Source organism: Lemur catta, chromosome 2 (assembly GCF_020740605.2).
Source record: "Lemur catta isolate mLemCat1 chromosome 2, mLemCat1.pri, whole genome shotgun sequence".
In the NCBI taxonomy this organism is placed as follows: domain Eukaryota; kingdom Metazoa; phylum Chordata; class Mammalia; order Primates; family Lemuridae; genus Lemur; species Lemur catta.
The window spans coordinates 36,055,050-36,074,537 of NC_059129.1; the positions used below are offsets into that span (position 1 = coordinate 36,055,050).

At 53.8% G+C, this 19,488-nt stretch overlaps 4 non-coding genes and 4 pseudogenes across 4 annotated transcripts; all 8 read right to left on the minus strand.

Moving 5' to 3' along the window:
* Nucleotides 1-738: 738 nt before the first annotated feature.
* On the minus strand, nucleotides 739-857 carry LOC123633570. The gene has a single exon (XR_006733619.1). It is a non-coding gene; the product is annotated as a 5S ribosomal RNA (ribosomal RNA).
* Nucleotides 858-4,330: 3,473 nt separating this feature from the next.
* LOC123633523 lies at nucleotides 4,331-4,462 on the minus strand (annotated as a pseudogene).
* Nucleotides 4,463-5,664: 1,202 nt separating this feature from the next.
* On the minus strand, nucleotides 5,665-5,783 carry LOC123633573. The gene has a single exon (XR_006733621.1). It is a non-coding gene; the product is annotated as a 5S ribosomal RNA (ribosomal RNA).
* Nucleotides 5,784-9,255: 3,472 nt separating this feature from the next.
* On the minus strand, nucleotides 9,256-9,387 carry LOC123633524 (annotated as a pseudogene).
* Nucleotides 9,388-10,588: 1,201 nt separating this feature from the next.
* On the minus strand, nucleotides 10,589-10,707 carry LOC123633580. Its single transcript, XR_006733627.1, has one exon. It is a non-coding gene; the product is annotated as a 5S ribosomal RNA (ribosomal RNA).
* A 3,473-nt stretch (nucleotides 10,708-14,180) lies between these two features.
* On the minus strand, nucleotides 14,181-14,312 carry LOC123633525 (annotated as a pseudogene).
* A 1,201-nt stretch (nucleotides 14,313-15,513) lies between these two features.
* LOC123633592 lies at nucleotides 15,514-15,632 on the minus strand. Its single transcript, XR_006733630.1, has one exon. It is a non-coding gene; the product is annotated as a 5S ribosomal RNA (ribosomal RNA).
* A 3,473-nt stretch (nucleotides 15,633-19,105) lies between these two features.
* LOC123633526 lies at nucleotides 19,106-19,237 on the minus strand (annotated as a pseudogene).
* Nucleotides 19,238-19,488: the final 251 nt, after the last annotated feature.

The following is a 19,488-nucleotide window of genomic DNA, read 5'->3' on the forward strand; positions in this document are numbered from 1 at the left end:
CCCGTCAGGGCCTGCGTGTGGCAGCAGGCCCCGCGCGGGGGCGGGGCCGGGGGCGGGGGGCGGGGGGGCCAGAGCCGGCTATCCTGTTGCACCGTGGGGTGGGGTTTGGGGTGGGTTGCCACGGGTCGGGGGGCCGGTGGGTCGTTTGGGTTTGGGTGGGAGTGCTCCGCGTGTGTCCTCTCTGCCCGGGTGGCCGGCGACTTGCCCTGTGCGGTGCGCCGGTGTGTCTCTCGGGAGCCCCGGCGGCGGCGAGGAGCCCGCCCGGCGTGAGGCCCGGGCCCGAGGCCCGGGTGTGCGGCGGAGAGGAAGTCCACGGTGGGCTGGGGGTCCGGGGGCCCAGGGCACGGTTTGCCGCCGTGGGCTGTCCCGCGCCGGGTGCAGGGGATGTCCCGGAGTGCGGGGCGGGGCCGGAGAAGAGACCCAGCGGCACTTAGGGATCCCGCCGCCCGGCCCGGCCCCGTGTGGGGCCCAGGGCTGGGGCTCGGCTGCCGGCCGAACGGAAGGGCTGGGACGCTCTGCTGCTGCCGCTGCCGCCGCCGCCGCCGCCGCCGCCGCCGCCGCCGCCTGGCGGTGCTGCTGCAGCGGGGGAGAGGGGAGGAAGGCCCGGGCGGGGGCAGCGGGCCGCGCCGGGGGGCCGGGGGCCGAGCGCGAAAGGGGGGGCGGGCGCGGAGCGCGGGGGGCCCCCCACCCCCCCCCGACCCCCCACGGGCCGGCGGGCGGGACAAAAGAAGAGGCAAAAGCCTACAGCACCCGGTATTCCCAGGCGGTCTCCCATCCAAGTACTAACCAGGCCCGACCCTGCTTAGCTTCCGAGATCAGACGAGATCGGGCGCGTTCAGGGTGGTATGGCCGTAGACGGCGGCGGCCGGCCCCGGACGCCTCAAGAGGCCGAGCTGCTGCGACGTGGCCCTCCGGGCCCAGCGCCCCGACCCCCACCCCCGACACCCCCGCGCCGTCCTGCAGCCCCGTAGCCTTCAAAGCCTTGCTCGGCAGCTGCTACACAGCACAGAAGCAACACTTTGCCGCAGACACATATACAAATCACAGCAAAAATCAAAGACTCAATAGGACATCTCTTCAAAGCACGGAGGACACAAACGGGAGGACAACGTGTGACTTGTCAGATTCTACAGACGGCAGGAGCCCACATGAAGGCTCAGGGAAATATTCCAAAGGAGTGGGACATGGCTCCGAGCTCCCCGGACATGAGCAGACTGGCTTCGGCTGACAGCAGCTCTTAGATTGTCACAGTGGAGCCAGGAAAGTAGAAAGTTCCTTCCTCGCCTTTCCTGCTTGGCGCAGTAGCAAGTAGTCCACGGTGATACGGTGAATGGATACGATTATTCTGTGGCATCACGCAAAGAGCGAATGCTGTGGGTGTCTTTGAGAACTGGGAATTTGGGTGTGAGAGAAAGAGGTGAAATCGATAAAGTATAGAGTAAAAAGCCTCTAATTTCTCAGTTTCCATTTGGATTCTCAGTGTAAGCTCAATGTATTTTTCTTTAGTTTTTTAATCTAATTCTATTTTATTGTTTAGTTTTTAGTTGTTTCCCATGGAAAGTGCTGAGAAATAGGTGCAAACTCAACAGCAGTGCATTTCACCAGCATCTAGGTCGTGGTCTCCACAAACCATTGTTATTAAACGGTCCTAAGACTTACTGGAGACATAGGCTGACTTCAAGTCTGGGGCGGGAAATGGACGCTTCTTATGCTGGGAAGCGTGGATGCTATGACATCCAACAGGACGAGGGTCACGTCAAAAGACACAGGAACCAGAATGAGTAGACTCCCGTTTGCCAAACACAGGACAGTCTGATCACCAGTAAGTATAATAATTGCAAGATATCGAAACACATTAAATATGCTTAAATCCACGATTACACCCCTCACAGCGGCAAAACTGACTCGGGTCACTGTGGACAGCGGTAGGAAACAAAGGGAAATGGTGACAGCCGGGGCCGCCCCCAACTAGTTGGGATGTGTGGACACTCTTTCAAAAGACATCTCAACCCATCACCATGTATGCACTGTATTTGCACTGGATTCAAAGAAACTGAAGTGAGTGTATGTGTCTCAGGGAAACGCAGACATCGAGTACTTGCTGTTATCTCTAATACGGTTAAATGTTTAGATGGAATAATGTGGCTGTGATTACACTGAAAAAGGAAAGAAAGCCTCCACCTTTGATAGAAACATATTGACCCTTTATCGATGGAGGGATATTACTAAGGGGATCATGAACTTAAGGTAGGAGGGGTATAAAAGAAACAAGATCTGGCTGGCCAAGGGTTGGTGATTTCTTGAGTCAGGGTAGTGAGTATGTATTCTACTATTCTGTCTGTTTTTGTTTCTATTTCAAATTTCCCATAATAAAAAGTGTCAAAAGATACCACGAAGAGGGTAAAAAACAAGCCGCAAACAGGACAAGGCATCTGTAGCGCATATACTTGGCAAGATATTACTATTACAGAATATCTATGTGTAATATGCTTCATACGCATTTGGCACTGTATCCTCACTATTAATCAGGGAAATAGGAAATAAACATTGAAGCAAGGTGTAGTTTCAAACTCACCAGATTGAGGAAACTTAAAAAACCGATCGCTGTGTTGGCTGGGAGGAAAACTCTTACCCACACCCTGCTGATACGGGAGGTGAAGTGATAGAACCATTTGGAAAACAATGTAGCATAAATGGATATGAATCCACACTGGCGTCATTCAGGAGCAAGCGTATTCTCTGAGGAGCACGTACCAGAGAGAAGATAGGGCACGTGTGACCAGGAATCGTCTAGGGTAATACTCACGGGAGCCCTGTGTACACGGACCTAGTCAAAGATCGGATAAAGATATTTCAATTGCTTCGTGCAGTGCCATTCTATAGCAGTGCTGATGAACTGCAGCTTCCTGTGTCAGCAAGGAGTATTCCCCAAACAGAAGGTTTCCCCTGGCACACAAGTTACCCAGAATGCATCCACAATGGTTCCACATGTATTATATAAACTGTGAAAATAACAAACTACCTCAATGAGACAGTCCTATAACAGAGAGCAAAAACTTTAAAAGGAAAAGCAAGCAAAATGCTGACAGTCGAGATGGGATTTGTTGGGGAGAAGTGTTTCTTTGGTTGCATGCCTTCAGGAAAAGATACACAGCGGCTTGCGACCTATGAATAAACTCCCAGTTTTATAAGGTGAGTGGTAGAGTTTTGGTACAGTTAACTCGATTTAATCTAATAATAATAATTATTATTATTATTATTATTATTATTATTATTCTTCAACATGTCCATTTCCCTAATTAAAAGAAAAGGAGAAAGAAACAGATTGTAAGTTTCTAGTTATAAACCCTGTTTAAATTTGATTATTTATTAATTTGGGGGAAATGATTAGTTTGGGGGCTCTGTGTCCATCTATCGAGGAATACAGTATAGCCTCTCCATCGATTTGGGCCATCATTTATGTTTGTTACTAAGTTTTCCATCTAAGTTGGCACGTTTTTCCCGTAGGTGCTGTGTAGATTCTCTGTGACTTTGACTGTGATCCTTTTTAAAAATTGCATTCATTATTGTGTATTTGCTAGGAAATAAGAAATATCGAAACTATCGATTGAACGTTGATTTCATGTAGAGCTGTCTTGCGGGACTCACCTAGGCTTTCTACAGGTCTCCCATGCCTAGGGGCAAACAGTGTATTTTGAGAACCGTAGGAGGTGAGGACAATGAACGAGGTGATTTTTCCTTTCCCACCTATTATTAGTGTTTTCCCTTGTTTTAGTGTGTATTTTAGAGCGTCTGTTGCAGTATTGACCAGAAGAATCTCATTATCAACACCCTGGTCTTGCTCGTGACTTTCCAAAGAATGTTTTTACTTCTGAATCCTTAAGACTATTTTCTAAGGATTTAGACTTTTGAAAAGAGTTTCCAGATGTCTTCTCTTCTGGATTCTTAAATTATTTTATCGTGAACGAATGGCCAACTGTTCAGATTCTATTCTTCTGCATATATGGATAGGATCAAATTTCTCCTCTCATAGGGTAACGTGGTCGTCTACTTGGACAACCTTAGAATTTGTCCTGAATTCAGAGCCGGTCCGTCAGAAGTTCCGGAGGCCCGGACCTGCGGCAGGTGTCTGAGGGGCGACAGCCTCGGGGACTGAGCCTCCACATGTCAAACCTGACCCTCTCTCCAGGGGCCACGGGACAGGGTCCGGGCCGGCCGGGGGCGGGAGCCGGGGCGGGCGCGGAGGGCGGAGGGGCCCCGGGCCACCCCACCCCACCCCACCCCCGTTTCCAGCCCAGGGGGGTGGGACAGAAAAAGAGGCACAGCAAAAAGCCTAGGGCACCCGGTATTCCCAGGCGGTCTCCCATGCAAGTACTAACCGGGCCCGACCCTGCTTAGCTCCCGAGATCAGAGGGAATCGGGCGGGCGGGCGCGTTGCGTTCGGGGTGGTATGGCCACAGAGGCCGGCGGCCGCCCCCGGACGCCTCAAGAGGCCGAGCTGCTGCTACGCGTCCCTCCCTGCCCAGTCGGGTCCCTCCCGCCGCCCTGGCCCTTCGCTAGCCCACCTGCCCCTATGGGGGGGGCGGGCGCAGGCGGAGCCTGACGGGTCTCGCGCGCACCCCCCTGCCCCACCCGAACCGCGGACGCACCGCCGTCGCACATCCCAAGGAGCAGACCCACGGGCACGCGCGCAGGGACAGACTTCCACGCGTGGGGGCGGAGGGCCAGAGCCCGAGAGTGCGCGCGAGAGGGCCCTCCGCCGCCTCGCGCCAGGGCACGGCGGGGAGGGGCTTGCGGGCAGGGCCAGGACAAGGAGGCAGGGCCGTGGCTGCCGCTGGTCCTTCACCCGGAGGTCCTGAAGACGTGCAGTGTCCCCCCCACCGCGCCACCCCACCCCCGTCTGGGGAGGACCGTTCTGCCCCGATTCCCGTCAGGGCCTGCGTGTGGCAGCAGGCCCCGCGCGGGGGCGGGGCCGGGGGCGGGGGGCGGGGGGGCCAGAGCCGGCTATCCTGTTGCACCGTGGGGTGGGGTTTGGGGTGGGTTGCCACGGGTCGGGGGGCCGGTGGGTCGTTTGGGTTTGGGTGGGAGTGCTCCGCGTGTGTCCTCTCTGCCCGGGTGGCCGGCGACTTGCCCTGTGCGGTGCGCCGGTGTGTCTCTCGGGAGCCCCGGCGGCGGCGAGGAGCCCGCCCGGCGTGAGGCCCGGGCCCGAGGCCCGGGTGTGCGGCGGAGAGGAAGTCCACGGTGGGCTGGGGGTCCGGGGGCCCAGGGCACGGTTTGCCGCCGTGGGCTGTCCCGCGCCGGGTGCAGGGGATGTCCCGGAGTGCGGGGCGGGGCCGGAGAAGAGACCCAGCGGCACTTAGGGATCCCGCCGCCCGGCCCGGCCCCGTGTGGGGCCCAGGGCTGGGGCTCGGCTGCCGGCCGAACGGAAGGGCTGGGACGCTCTGCTGCTGCCGCTGCCGCCGCCGCCGCCGCCGCCGCCGCCGCCGCCGCCTGGCGGTGCTGCTGCAGCGGGGGAGAGGGGAGGAAGGCCCGGGCGGGGGCAGCGGGCCGCGCCGGGGGGCCGGGGGCCGAGCGCGAAAGGGGGGGCGGGCGCGGAGCGCGGGGGGCCCCCCACCCCCCCCCGACCCCCCACGGGCCGGCGGGCGGGACAAAAGAAGAGGCAAAAGCCTACAGCACCCGGTATTCCCAGGCGGTCTCCCATCCAAGTACTAACCAGGCCCGACCCTGCTTAGCTTCCGAGATCAGACGAGATCGGGCGCGTTCAGGGTGGTATGGCCGTAGACGGCGGCGGCCGGCCCCGGACGCCTCAAGAGGCCGAGCTGCTGCGACGTGGCCCTCCGGGCCCAGCGCCCCGACCCCCACCCCCGACACCCCCGCGCCGTCCTGCAGCCCCGTAGCCTTCAAAGCCTTGCTCGGCAGCTGCTACACAGCACAGAAGCAACACTTTGCCGCAGACACATATACAAATCACAGCAAAAATCAAAGACTCAATAGGACATCTCTTCAAAGCACGGAGGACACAAACGGGAGGACAACGTGTGACTTGTCAGATTCTACAGACGGCAGGAGCCCACATGAAGGCTCAGGGAAATATTCCAAAGGAGTGGGACATGGCTCCGAGCTCCCCGGACATGAGCAGACTGGCTTCGGCTGACAGCAGCTCTTAGATTGTCACAGTGGAGCCAGGAAAGTAGAAAGTTCCTTCCTCGCCTTTCCTGCTTGGCGCAGTAGCAAGTAGTCCACGGTGATACGGTGAATGGATACGATTATTGTGTGGCATCACGCAAAGAGCGAATGCTGTGGGTGTCTTTGAGAACTGGGAATTTGGGTGTGAGAGAAAGAGGTGAAATCGATAAAGTATAGAGTAAAAAGCCTCTAATTTCTCAGTTTCCATTTGGATTCTCAGTGTAAGCTCAATGTATTTTTCTTTAGTTTTTTAATCTAATTCTATTTTATTGTTTAGTTTTTAGTTGTTTCCCATGGAAAGTGCTGAGAAATAGGTGCAAACTCAACAGCAGTGCATTTCACCAGCATCTAGGTCGTGGTCTCCACAAACCATTGTTATTAAACGGTCCTAAGACTTACTGGAGACATAGGCTGACTTCAAGTCTGGGGCGGGAAATGGACGCTTCTTATGCTGGGAAGCGTGGATGCTATGACATCCAACAGGACGAGGGTCACGTCAAAAGACACAGGAACCAGAATGAGTAGACTCCCGTTTGCCAAACACAGGACAGTCTGATCACCAGTAAGTATAATAATTGCAAGATATCGAAACACATTAAATATGCTTAAATCCACGATTACACCCCTCACAGCGGCAAAACTGACTCGGGTCACTGTGGACAGCGGTAGGAAACAAAGGGAAATGGTGACAGCCGGGGCCGCCCCCAACTAGTTGGGATGTGTGGACACTCTTTCAAAAGACATCTCAACCCATCACCATGTATGCACTGTATTTGCACTGGATTCAAAGAAACTGAAGTGAGTGTATGTGTCTCAGGGAAACGCAGACATCGAGTACTTGCTGTTATCTCTAATACGGTTAAATGTTTAGATGGAATAATGTGGCTGTGATTACACTGAAAAAGGAAAGAAAGCCTCCACCTTTGATAGAAACATATTGACCCTTTATCGATGGAGGGATATTACTAAGGGGATCATGAACTTAAGGTAGGAGGGGTATAAAAGAAACAAGATCTGGCTGGCCAAGGGTTGGTGATTTCTTGAGTCAGGGTAGTGAGTATGTATTCTACTATTCTGTCTGTTTTTGTTTCTATTTCAAATTTCCCATAATAAAAAGTGTCAAAAGATACCACGAAGAGGGTAAAAAACAAGCCGCAAACAGGACAAGGCATCTGTAGCGCATATACTTGGCAAGATATTACTATTACAGAATATCTATGTGTAATATGCTTCATACGCATTTGGCACTGTATCCTCACTATTAATCAGGGAAATAGGAAATAAACATTGAAGCAAGGTGTAGTTTCAAACTCACCAGATTGAGGAAACTTAAAAAACCGATCGCTGTGTTGGCTGGGAGGAAAACTCTTACCCACACCCTGCTGATACGGGAGGTGAAGTGATAGAACCATTTGGAAAACAATGTAGCATAAATGGATATGAATCCACACTGGCGTCATTCAGGAGCAAGCGTATTCTCTGAGGAGCACGTACCAGAGAGAAGATAGGGCACGTGTGACCAGGAATCGTCTAGGGTAATACTCACGGGAGCCCTGTGTACACGGACCTAGTCAAAGATCGGATAAAGATATTTCGATTGCTTCGTGCAGTGCCATTCTATAGCAGTGCTGATGAACTGCAGCTTCCTGTGTCAGCAAGGAGTATTCCCCAAACAGAAGGTTTCCCCTGGCACACAAGTTACCCAGAATGCATCCACAATGGTTCCACATGTATTATATAAACTGTGAAAATAACAAACTACCTCAATGAGACAGTCCTATAACAGAGAGCAAAAACTTTAAAAGGAAAAGCAAGCAAAATGCTGACAGTCGAGATGGGATTTGTTGGGGAGAAGTGTTTCTTTGGTTGCATGCCTTCAGGAAAAGATACACAGCGGCTTGCGACCTATGAATAAACTCCCAGTTTTATAAGGTGAGTGGTAGAGTTTTGGTACAGTTAACTCGATTTAATCTAATAATAATAATAATAATTATTATTATTATTATTATTATTATTCTTCAACATGTCCATTTCCCTAATTAAAAGAAAAGGAGAAAGAAACAGATTGTAAGTTTCTAGTTATAAACCCTGTTTAAATTTGATTATTTATTAATTTGGGGGAAATGATTAGTTTGGGGGCTCTGTGTCCATCTATCGAGGAATACAGTATAGCCTCTCCATCGATTTGGGCCATCATTTATGTTTGTTACTAAGTTTTCCATCTAAGTTGGCACATTTTTCCCGTAGGTGCTGTGTAGATTCTCTGTGACTTTGACTGTGATCCTTTTTAAAAATTGCATTCATTATTGTGTATTTGCTAGGAAATAAGAAATATCGAAACTATCGATTGAACGTTGATTTCATGTAGAGCTGTCTTGCGGGACTCACCTAGGCTTTCTACAGGTCTCCCATGCCTAGGGGCAAACAGTGTATTTTGAGAACCGTAGGAGGTGAGGACAATGAACGAGGTGATTTTTCCTTTCCCACCTATTATTAGTGTTTTCCCTTGTTTTAGTGTGTATTTTAGAGCGTCTGTTGCAGTATTGACCAGAAGAATCTCATTATCAACACCCTGGTCTTGCTCGTGACTTTCCAAAGAATGTTTTTACTTCTGAATCCTTAAGACTATTTTCTAAGGATTTAGACTTTTGAAAAGAGTTTCCAGATGTCTTCTCTTCTGGATTCTTAAATTATTTTATCGTGAACGAATGGCCAACTGTTCAGATTCTATTCTTCTGCATATATGGATAGGATCAAATTTCTCCTCTCATAGGGTAACGTGGTCGTCTACTTGGACAACCTTAGAATTTGTCCTGAATTCAGAGCCGGTCCGTCAGAAGTTCCGGAGGCCCGGACCTGCGGCAGGTGTCTGAGGGGCGACAGCCTCGGGGACTGAGCCTCCACATGTCAAACCTGACCCTCTCTCCAGGGGCCACGGGACAGGGTCCGGGCCGGCCGGGGGCGGGAGCCGGGGCGGGCGCGGAGGGCGGAGGGGCCCCGGGCCACCCCACCCCACCCCCCCCCGTTTCCAGCCCAGGGGGGTGGGACAGAAAAAGAGGCACAGCAAAAAGCCTAGGGCACCCGGTATTCCCAGGCGGTCTCCCATGCAAGTACTAACCGGGCCCGACCCTGCTTAGCTCCCGAGATCAGAGGGAATCGGGCGGGCGGGCGCGTTGCGTTCGGGGTGGTATGGCCACAGAGGCCGGCGGCCGCCCCCGGACGCCTCAAGAGGCCGAGCTGCTGCTACGCGTCCCTCCCTGCCCAGTCGGGTCCCTCCCGCCGCCCTGGCCCTTCGCTAGCCCACCTGCCCCTATGGGGGGGCGGGCGCAGGCGGAGCCTGACGGGTCTCGCGCGCACCCCCCTGCCCCACCCGAACCGCGGACGCACCGCCGTCGCACATCCCAAGGAGCAGACCCACGGGCACGCGCGCAGGGACAGACTTCCACGCGTGGGGGCGGAGGGCCAGAGCCCGAGAGTGCGCGCGAGAGGGCCCTCCGCCGCCTCGCGCCAGGGCACGGCGGGGAGGGGCTTGCGGGCAGGGCCAGGACAAGGAGGCAGGGCCGTGGCTGCCGCTGGTCCTTCACCCGGAGGTCCTGAAGACGTGCAGTGTCCCCCCCACCGCGCCACCCCACCCCCGTCTGGGGAGGACCGTTCTGCCCCGATTCCCGTCAGGGCCTGCGTGTGGCAGCAGGCCCCGCGCGGGGGCGGGGCCGGGGGCGGGGGGCGGGGGGGCCAGAGCCGGCTATCCTGTTGCACCGTGGGGTGGGGTTTGGGGTGGGTTGCCACGGGTCGGGGGGCCGGTGGGTCGTTTGGGTTTGGGTGGGAGTGCTCCGCGTGTGTCCTCTCTGCCCGGGTGGCCGGCGACTTGCCCTGTGCGGTGCGCCGGTGTGTCTCTCGGGAGCCCCGGCGGCGGCGAGGAGCCCGCCCGGCGTGAGGCCCGGGCCCGAGGCCCGGGTGTGCGGCGGAGAGGAAGTCCACGGTGGGCTGGGGGTCCGGGGGCCCAGGGCACGGTTTGCCGCCGTGGGCTGTCCCGCGCCGGGTGCAGGGGATGTCCCGGAGTGCGGGGCGGGGCCGGAGAAGAGACCCAGCGGCACTTAGGGATCCCGCCGCCCGGCCCGGCCCCGTGTGGGGCCCAGGGCTGGGGCTCGGCTGCCGGCCGAACGGAAGGGCTGGGACGCTCTGCTGCTGCCGCTGCCGCCGCCGCCGCCGCCGCCGCCGCCGCCGCCGCCTGGCGGTGCTGCTGCAGCGGGGGAGAGGGGAGGAAGGCCCGGGCGGGGGCAGCGGGCCGCGCCGGGGGGCCGGGGGCCGAGCGCGAAAGGGGGGGCGGGCGCGGAGCGCGGGGGGCCCCCCACCCCCCCCCGACCCCCCACGGGCCGGCGGGCGGGACAAAAGAAGAGGCAAAAGCCTACAGCACCCGGTATTCCCAGGCGGTCTCCCATCCAAGTACTAACCAGGCCCGACCCTGCTTAGCTTCCGAGATCAGACGAGATCGGGCGCGTTCAGGGTGGTATGGCCGTAGACGGCGGCGGCCGGCCCCGGACGCCTCAAGAGGCCGAGCTGCTGCGACGTGGCCCTCCGGGCCCAGCGCCCCGACCCCCACCCCCGACACCCCCGCGCCGTCCTGCAGCCCCGTAGCCTTCAAAGCCTTGCTCGGCAGCTGCTACACAGCACAGAAGCAACACTTTGCCGCAGACACATATACAAATCACAGCAAAAATCAAAGACTCAATAGGACATCTCTTCAAAGCACGGAGGACACAAACGGGAGGACAACGTGTGACTTGTCAGATTCTACAGACGGCAGGAGCCCACATGAAGGCTCAGGGAAATATTCCAAAGGAGTGGGACATGGCTCCGAGCTCCCCGGACATGAGCAGACTGGCTTCGGCTGACAGCAGCTCTTAGATTGTCACAGTGGAGCCAGGAAAGTAGAAAGTTCCTTCCTCGCCTTTCCTGCTTGGCGCAGTAGCAAGTAGTCCACGGTGATACGGTGAATGGATACGATTATTCTGTGGCATCACGCAAAGAGCGAATGCTGTGGGTGTCTTTGAGAACTGGGAATTTGGGTGTGAGAGAAAGAGGTGAAATCGATAAAGTATAGAGTAAAAAGCCTCTAATTTCTCAGTTTCCATTTGGATTCTCAGTGTAAGCTCAATGTATTTTTCTTTAGTTTTTTAATCTAATTCTATTTTATTGTTTAGTTTTTAGTTGTTTCCCATGGAAAGTGCTGAGAAATAGGTGCAAACTCAACAGCAGTGCATTTCACCAGCATCTAGGTCGTGGTCTCCACAAACCATTGTTATTAAACGGTCCTAAGACTTACTGGAGACATAGGCTGACTTCAAGTCTGGGGCGGGAAATGGACGCTTCTTATGCTGGGAAGCGTGGATGCTATGACATCCAACAGGACGAGGGTCACGTCAAAAGACACAGGAACCAGAATGAGTAGACTCCCGTTTGCCAAACACAGGACAGTCTGATCACCAGTAAGTATAATAATTGCAAGATATCGAAACACATTAAATATGCTTAAATCCACGATTACACCCCTCACAGCGGCAAAACTGACTCGGGTCACTGTGGACAGCGGTAGGAAACAAAGGGAAATGGTGACAGCCGGGGCCGCCCCCAACTAGTTGGGATGTGTGGACACTCTTTCAAAAGACATCTCAACCCATCACCATGTATGCACTGTATTTGCACTGGATTCAAAGAAACTGAAGTGAGTGTATGTGTCTCAGGGAAACGCAGACATCGAGTACTTGCTGTTATCTCTAATACGGTTAAATGTTTAGATGGAATAATGTGGCTGTGATTACACTGAAAAAGGAAAGAAAGCCTCCACCTTTGATAGAAACATATTGACCCTTTATCGATGGAGGGATATTACTAAGGGGATCATGAACTTAAGGTAGGAGGGGTATAAAAGAAACAAGATCTGGCTGGCCAAGGGTTGGTGATTTCTTGAGTCAGGGTAGTGAGTATGTATTCTACTATTCTGTCTGTTTTTGTTTCTATTTCAAATTTCCCATAATAAAAAGTGTCAAAAGATACCACGAAGAGGGTAAAAAACAAGCCGCAAACAGGACAAGGCATCTGTAGCGCATATACTTGGCAAGATATTACTATTACAGAATATCTATGTGTAATATGCTTCATACGCATTTGGCACTGTATCCTCACTATTAATCAGGGAAATAGGAAATAAACATTGAAGCAAGGTGTAGTTTCAAACTCACCAGATTGAGGAAACTTAAAAAACCGATCGCTGTGTTGGCTGGGAGGAAAACTCTTACCCACACCCTGCTGATACGGGAGGTGAAGTGATAGAACCATTTGGAAAACAATGTAGCATAAATGGATATGAATCCACACTGGCGTCATTCAGGAGCAAGCGTATTCTCTGAGGAGCACGTACCAGAGAGAAGATAGGGCACGTGTGACCAGGAATCGTCTAGGGTAATACTCACGGGAGCCCTGTGTACACGGACCTAGTCAAAGATCGGATAAAGATATTTCAATTGCTTCGTGCAGTGCCATTCTATAGCAGTGCTGATGAACTGCAGCTTCCTGTGTCAGCAAGGAGTATTCCCCAAACAGAAGGTTTCCCCTGGCACACAAGTTACCCAGAATGCATCCACAATGGTTCCACATGTATTATATAAACTGTGAAAATAACAAACTACCTCAATGAGACAGTCCTATAACAGAGAGCAAAAACTTTAAAAGGAAAAGCAAGCAAAATGCTGACAGTCGAGATGGGATTTGTTGGGGAGAAGTGTTTCTTTGGTTGCATGCCTTCAGGAAAAGATACACAGCGGCTTGCGACCTATGAATAAACTCCCAGTTTTATAAGGTGAGTGGTAGAGTTTTGGTACAGTTAACTCGATTTAATCTAATAATAATAATAATTATTATTATTATTATTATTATTATTATTCTTCAACATGTCCATTTCCCTAATTAAAAGAAAAGGAGAAAGAAACAGATTGTAAGTTTCTAGTTATAAACCCTGTTTAAATTTGATTATTTATTAATTTGGGGGAAATGATTAGTTTGGGGGCTCTGTGTCCATCTATCGAGGAATACAGTATAGCCTCTCCATCGATTTGGGCCATCATTTATGTTTGTTACTAAGTTTTCCATCTAAGTTGGCACGTTTTTCCCGTAGGTGCTGTGTAGATTCTCTGTGACTTTGACTGTGATCCTTTTTAAAAATTGCATTCATTATTGTGTATTTGCTAGGAAATAAGAAATATCGAAACTATCGATTGAACGTTGATTTCATGTAGAGCTGTCTTGCGGGACTCACCTAGGCTTTCTACAGGTCTCCCATGCCTAGGGGCAAACAGTGTATTTTGAGAACCGTAGGAGGTGAGGACAATGAACGAGGTGATTTTTCCTTTCCCACCTATTATTAGTGTTTTCCCTTGTTTTAGTGTGTATTTTAGAGCGTCTGTTGCAGTATTGACCAGAAGAATCTCATTATCAACACCCTGGTCTTGCTCGTGACTTTCCAAAGAATGTTTTTACTTCTGAATCCTTAAGACTATTTTCTAAGGATTTAGACTTTTGAAAAGAGTTTCCAGATGTCTTCTCTTCTGGATTCTTAAATTATTTTATCGTGAACGAATGGCCAACTGTTCAGATTCTATTCTTCTGCATATATGGATAGGATCAAATTTCTCCTCTCATAGGGTAACGTGGTCGTCTACTTGGACAACCTTAGAATTTGTCCTGAATTCAGAGCCGGTCCGTCAGAAGTTCCGGAGGCCCGGACCTGCGGCAGGTGTCTGAGGGGCGACAGCCTCGGGGACTGAGCCTCCACATGTCAAACCTGACCCTCTCTCCAGGGGCCACGGGACAGGGTCCGGGCCGGCCGGGGGCGGGAGCCGGGGCGGGCGCGGAGGGCGGAGGGGCCCCGGGCCACCCCACCCCACCCCACCCCCGTTTCCAGCCCAGGGGGGTGGGACAGAAAAAGAGGCACAGCAAAAAGCCTAGGGCACCCGGTATTCCCAGGCGGTCTCCCATGCAAGTACTAACCGGGCCCGACCCTGCTTAGCTCCCGAGATCAGAGGGAATCGGGCGGGCGGGCGCGTTGCGTTCGGGGTGGTATGGCCACAGAGGCCGGCGGCCGCCCCCGGACGCCTCAAGAGGCCGAGCTGCTGCTACGCGTCCCTCCCTGCCCAGTCGGGTCCCTCCCGCCGCCCTGGCCCTTCGCTAGCCCACCTGCCCCTATGGGGGGGCGGGCGCAGGCGGAGCCTGACGGGTCTCGCGCGCACCCCCCTGCCCCACCCGAACCGCGGACGCACCGCCGTCGCACATCCCAAGGAGCAGACCCACGGGCACGCGCGCAGGGACAGACTTCCACGCGTGGGGGCGGAGGGCCAGAGCCCGAGAGTGCGCGCGAGAGGGCCCTCCGCCGCCTCGCGCCAGGGCACGGCGGGGAGGGGCTTGCGGGCAGGGCCAGGACAAGGAGGCAGGGCCGTGGCTGCCGCTGGTCCTTCACCCGGAGGTCCTGAAGACGTGCAGTGTCCCCCCCACCGCGCCACCCCACCCCCGTCTGGGGAGGACCGTTCTGCCCCGATTCCCGTCAGGGCCTGCGTGTGGCAGCAGGCCCCGCGCGGGGGCGGGGCCGGGGGCGGGGGGCGGGGGGGCCAGAGCCGGCTATCCTGTTGCACCGTGGGGTGGGGTTTGGGGTGGGTTGCCACGGGTCGGGGGGCCGGTGGGTCGTTTGGGTTTGGGTGGGAGTGCTCCGCGTGTGTCCTCTCTGCCCGGGTGGCCGGCGACTTGCCCTGTGCGGTGCGCCGGTGTGTCTCTCGGGAGCCCCGGCGGCGGCGAGGAGCCCGCCCGGCGTGAGGCCCGGGCCCGAGGCCCGGGTGTGCGGCGGAGAGGAAGTCCACGGTGGGCTGGGGGTCCGGGGGCCCAGGGCACGGTTTGCCGCCGTGGGCTGTCCCGCGCCGGGTGCAGGGGATGTCCCGGAGTGCGGGGCGGGGCCGGAGAAGAGACCCAGCGGCACTTAGGGATCCCGCCGCCCGGCCCGGCCCCGTGTGGGGCCCAGGGCTGGGGCTCGGCTGCCGGCCGAACGGAAGGGCTGGGACGCTCTGCTGCTGCCGCTGCCGCCGCCGCCGCCGCCGCCGCCGCCGCCGCCGCCTGGCGGTGCTGCTGCAGCGGGGGAGAGGGGAGGAAGGCCCGGGCGGGGGCAGCGGGCCGCGCCGGGGGGCCGGGGGCCGAGCGCGAAAGGGGGGGCGGGCGCGGAGCGCGGGGGGCCCCCCACCCCCCCCCGACCCCCCACGGGCCGGCGGGCGGGACAAAAGAAGAGGCAAAAGCCTACAGCACCCGGTATTCCCAGGCGGTCTCCCATCCAAGTACTAACCAGGCCCGACCCTGCTTAGCTTCCGAGATCAGACGAGATCGGGCGCGTTCAGGGTGGTATGGCCGTAGACGGCGGCGGCCGGCCCCGGACGCCTCAAGAGGCCGAGCTGCTGCGACGTGGCCCTCCGGGCCCAGCGCCCCGACCCCCACCCCCGACACCCCCGCGCCGTCCTGCAGCCCCGTAGCCTTCAAAGCCTTGCTCGGCAGCTGCTACACAGCACAGAAGCAACACTTTGCCGCAGACACATATACAAATCACAGCAAAAATCAAAGACTCAATAGGACATCTCTTCAAAGCACGGAGGACACAAACGGGAGGACAACGTGTGACTTGTCAGATTCTACAGACGGCAGGAGCCCACATGAAGGCTCAGGGAAATATTCCAAAGGAGTGGGACATGGCTCCGAGCTCCCCGGACATGAGCAGACTGGCTTCGGCTGACAGCAGCTCTTAGATTGTCACAGTGGAGCCAGGAAAGTAGAAAGTTCCTTCCTCGCCTTTCCTGCTTGGCGCAGTAGCAAGTAGTCCACGGTGATACGGTGAATGGATACGATTATTGTGTGGCATCACGCAAAGAGCGAATGCTGTGGGTGTCTTTGAGAACTGGGAATTTGGGTGTGAGAGAAAGAGGTGAAATCGATAAAGTATAGAGTAAAAAGCCTCTAATTTCTCAGTTTCCATTTGGATTCTCAGTGTAAGCTCAATGTATTTTTCTTTAGTTTTTTAATCTAATTCTATTTTATTGTTTAGTTTTTAGTTGTTTCCCATGGAAAGTGCTGAGAAATAGGTGCAAACTCAACAGCAGTGCATTTCACCAGCATCTAGGTCGTGGTCTCCACAAACCATTGTTATTAAACGGTCCTAAGACTTACTGGAGACATAGGCTGACTTCAAGTCTGGGGCGGGAAATGGACGCTTCTTATGCTGGGAAGCGTGGATGCTATGACATCCAACAGGACGAGGGTCACGTCAAAAGACACAGGAACCAGAATGAGTAGACTCCCGTTTGCCAAACACAGGACAGTCTGATCACCAGTAAGTATAATAATTGCAAGATATCGAAACACATTAAATATGCTTAAATCCACGATTACACCCCTCACAGCGGCAAAACTGACTCGGGTCACTGTGGACAGCGGTAGGAAACAAAGGGAAATGGTGACAGCCGGGGCCGCCCCCAACTAGTTGGGATGTGTGGACACTCTTTCAAAAGACATCTCAACCCATCACCATGTATGCACTGTATTTGCACTGGATTCAAAGAAACTGAAGTGAGTGTATGTGTCTCAGGGAAACGCAGACATCGAGTACTTGCTGTTATCTCTAATACGGTTAAATGTTTAGATGGAATAATGTGGCTGTGATTACACTGAAAAAGGAAAGAAAGCCTCCACCTTTGATAGAAACATATTGACCCTTTATCGATGGAGGGATATTACTAAGGGGATCATGAACTTAAGGTAGGAGGGGTATAAAAGAAACAAGATCTGGCTGGCCAAGGGTTGGTGATTTCTTGAGTCAGGGTAGTGAGTATGTATTCTACTATTCTGTCTGTTTTTGTTTCTATTTCAAATTTCCCATAATAAAAAGTGTCAAAAGATACCACGAAGAGGGTAAAAAACAAGCCGCAAACAGGACAAGGCATCTGTAGCGCATATACTTGGCAAGATATTACTATTACAGAATATCTATGTGTAATATGCTTCATACGCATTTGGCACTGTATCCTCACTATTAATCAGGGAAATAGGAAATAAACATTGAAGCAAGGTGTAGTTTCAAACTCACCAGATTGAGGAAACTTAAAAAACCAATCGCTGTGTTAGCTGGGAGGAAAACTCTTACCCACACCCTGCTGATACGGGAGGTGAAGTGATAGAACCATTTGGAAAACAATGTAGCATAAATGGATATGAATCCACACTGGCGTCATTCAGGAGCAAGCGTATTCTCTGAGGAGCACGTACCAGAGAGAAGATAGGGCACGTGTGACCAGGAATCGTCTAGGGTAATACTCACGGGAGCCCTGTGTACACGGACCTAGTCAAAGATCGGATAAAGATATTTCGATTGCTTCGTGCAGTGCCATTCTATAGCAGTGCTGATGAACTGCAGCTTCCTGTGTCAGCAAGGAGTATTCCCCAAACAGAAGGTTTCCCCTGGCACACAAGTTACCCAGAATGCATCCACAATGGTTCCACATGTATTATATAAACTGTGAAAATAACAAACTACCTCAATGAGACAGTCCTATAACAGAGAGCAAAAACTTTAAAAGGAAAAGCAAGCAAAATGCTGACAGTCGAGATGGGATTTGTTGGGGAGAAGTGTTTCTTTGGTTGCATGCCTTCAGGAAAAGATACACAGCGGCTTGCGACCTATGAATAAACTCCCAGTTTTATAAGGTGAGTGGTAGAGTTTTGGTACAGTTAACTCGATTTAATCTAATAATAATAATAATAATTATTATTATTATTATTATTATTATTCTTCAACATGTCCATTTCCCTAATTAAAAGAAAAGGAGAAAGAAACAGATTGTAAGTTTCTAGTTATAAACCCTGTTTAAATTTGATTATTTATTAATTTGGGGGAAATGATTAGTTTGGGGGCTCTGTGTCCATCTATCGAGGAATACAGTATAGCCTCTCCATCGATTTGGGCCATCATTTATGTTTGTTACTAAGTTTTCCATCTAAGTTGGCACGTTTTTCCCGTAGGTGCTGTGTAGATTCTCTGTGACTTTGACTGTGATCCTTTTTAAAAATTGCATTCATTATTGTGTATTTGCTAGGAAATAAGAAATATCGAAACTATCGATTGAACGTTGATTTCATGTAGAGCTGTCTTGCGGGACTCACCTAGGCTTTCTACAGGTCTCCCATGCCTAGGGGCAAACAGTGTATTTTGAGAACCGTAGGAGGTGAGGACAATGAACGAGGTGATTTTTCCTTTCCCACCTATTATTAGTGTTTTCCCTTGTTTTAGTGTGTATTTTAGAGCGTCTGTTGCAGTATTGACCAGAAGAATCTCATTATCAACACCCTGGTCTTGCTCGTGACTTTCCAAAGAATGTTTTTACTTCTGAATCCTTAAGACTATTTTCTAAGGATTTAGACTTTTGAAAAGAGTTTCCAGATGTCTTCTCTTCTGGATTCTTAAATTATTTTATCGTGAACGAATGGCCAACTGTTCAGATTCTATTCTTCTGCATATATGGATAGGATCAAATTTCTCCTCTCATAGGGTAACGTGGTCGTCTACTTGGACAACCTTAGAATTTGTCCTGAATTCAGAGCCGGTCCGTCAGAAGTTCCGGAGGCCCGGACCTGCGGCAGGTGTCTGAGGGGCGACAGCCTCGGGGACTGAGCCTCCACATGTCAAACCTGACCCTCTCTCCAGGGGCCACGGGACAGGGTCCGGGCCGGCCGGGGGCGGGAGCCGGGGCGGGCGCGGAGGGCGGAGGGGCCCCGGGCCACCCCACCCCACCCCACCCCCGTTTCCAGCCCAGGGGGGTGGGACAGAAAAAGAGGCACAGCAAAAAGCCTAGGGCACCCGGTATTCCCAGGCGGTCTCCCATGCAAGTACTAACCGGGCCCGACCCTGCTTAGCTCCCGAGATCAGAGGGAATCGGGCGGGCGGGCGCGTTGCGTTCGGGGTGGTATGGCCACAGAGGCCGGCGGCCGCCCCCGGACGCCTCAAGAGGCCGAGCTGCTGCTACGCGTCCCTCCCTGCCCAGTCGGGTCCCTCCCGCCGCCCTGGCCCTTCGCTAGCCCACCTGCCCCTATGGGGGGGCGGGCGCAGGCGGAGCCTGACGGGTCTCGCGCGCACCCCCCCTGCCCCACCCGAACCGCGGACGCACCGCCGTCGCACATCCCAAGGAGCAGACCCACGGGCACGCGCGCAGGGACAGACTTCCACGCGTG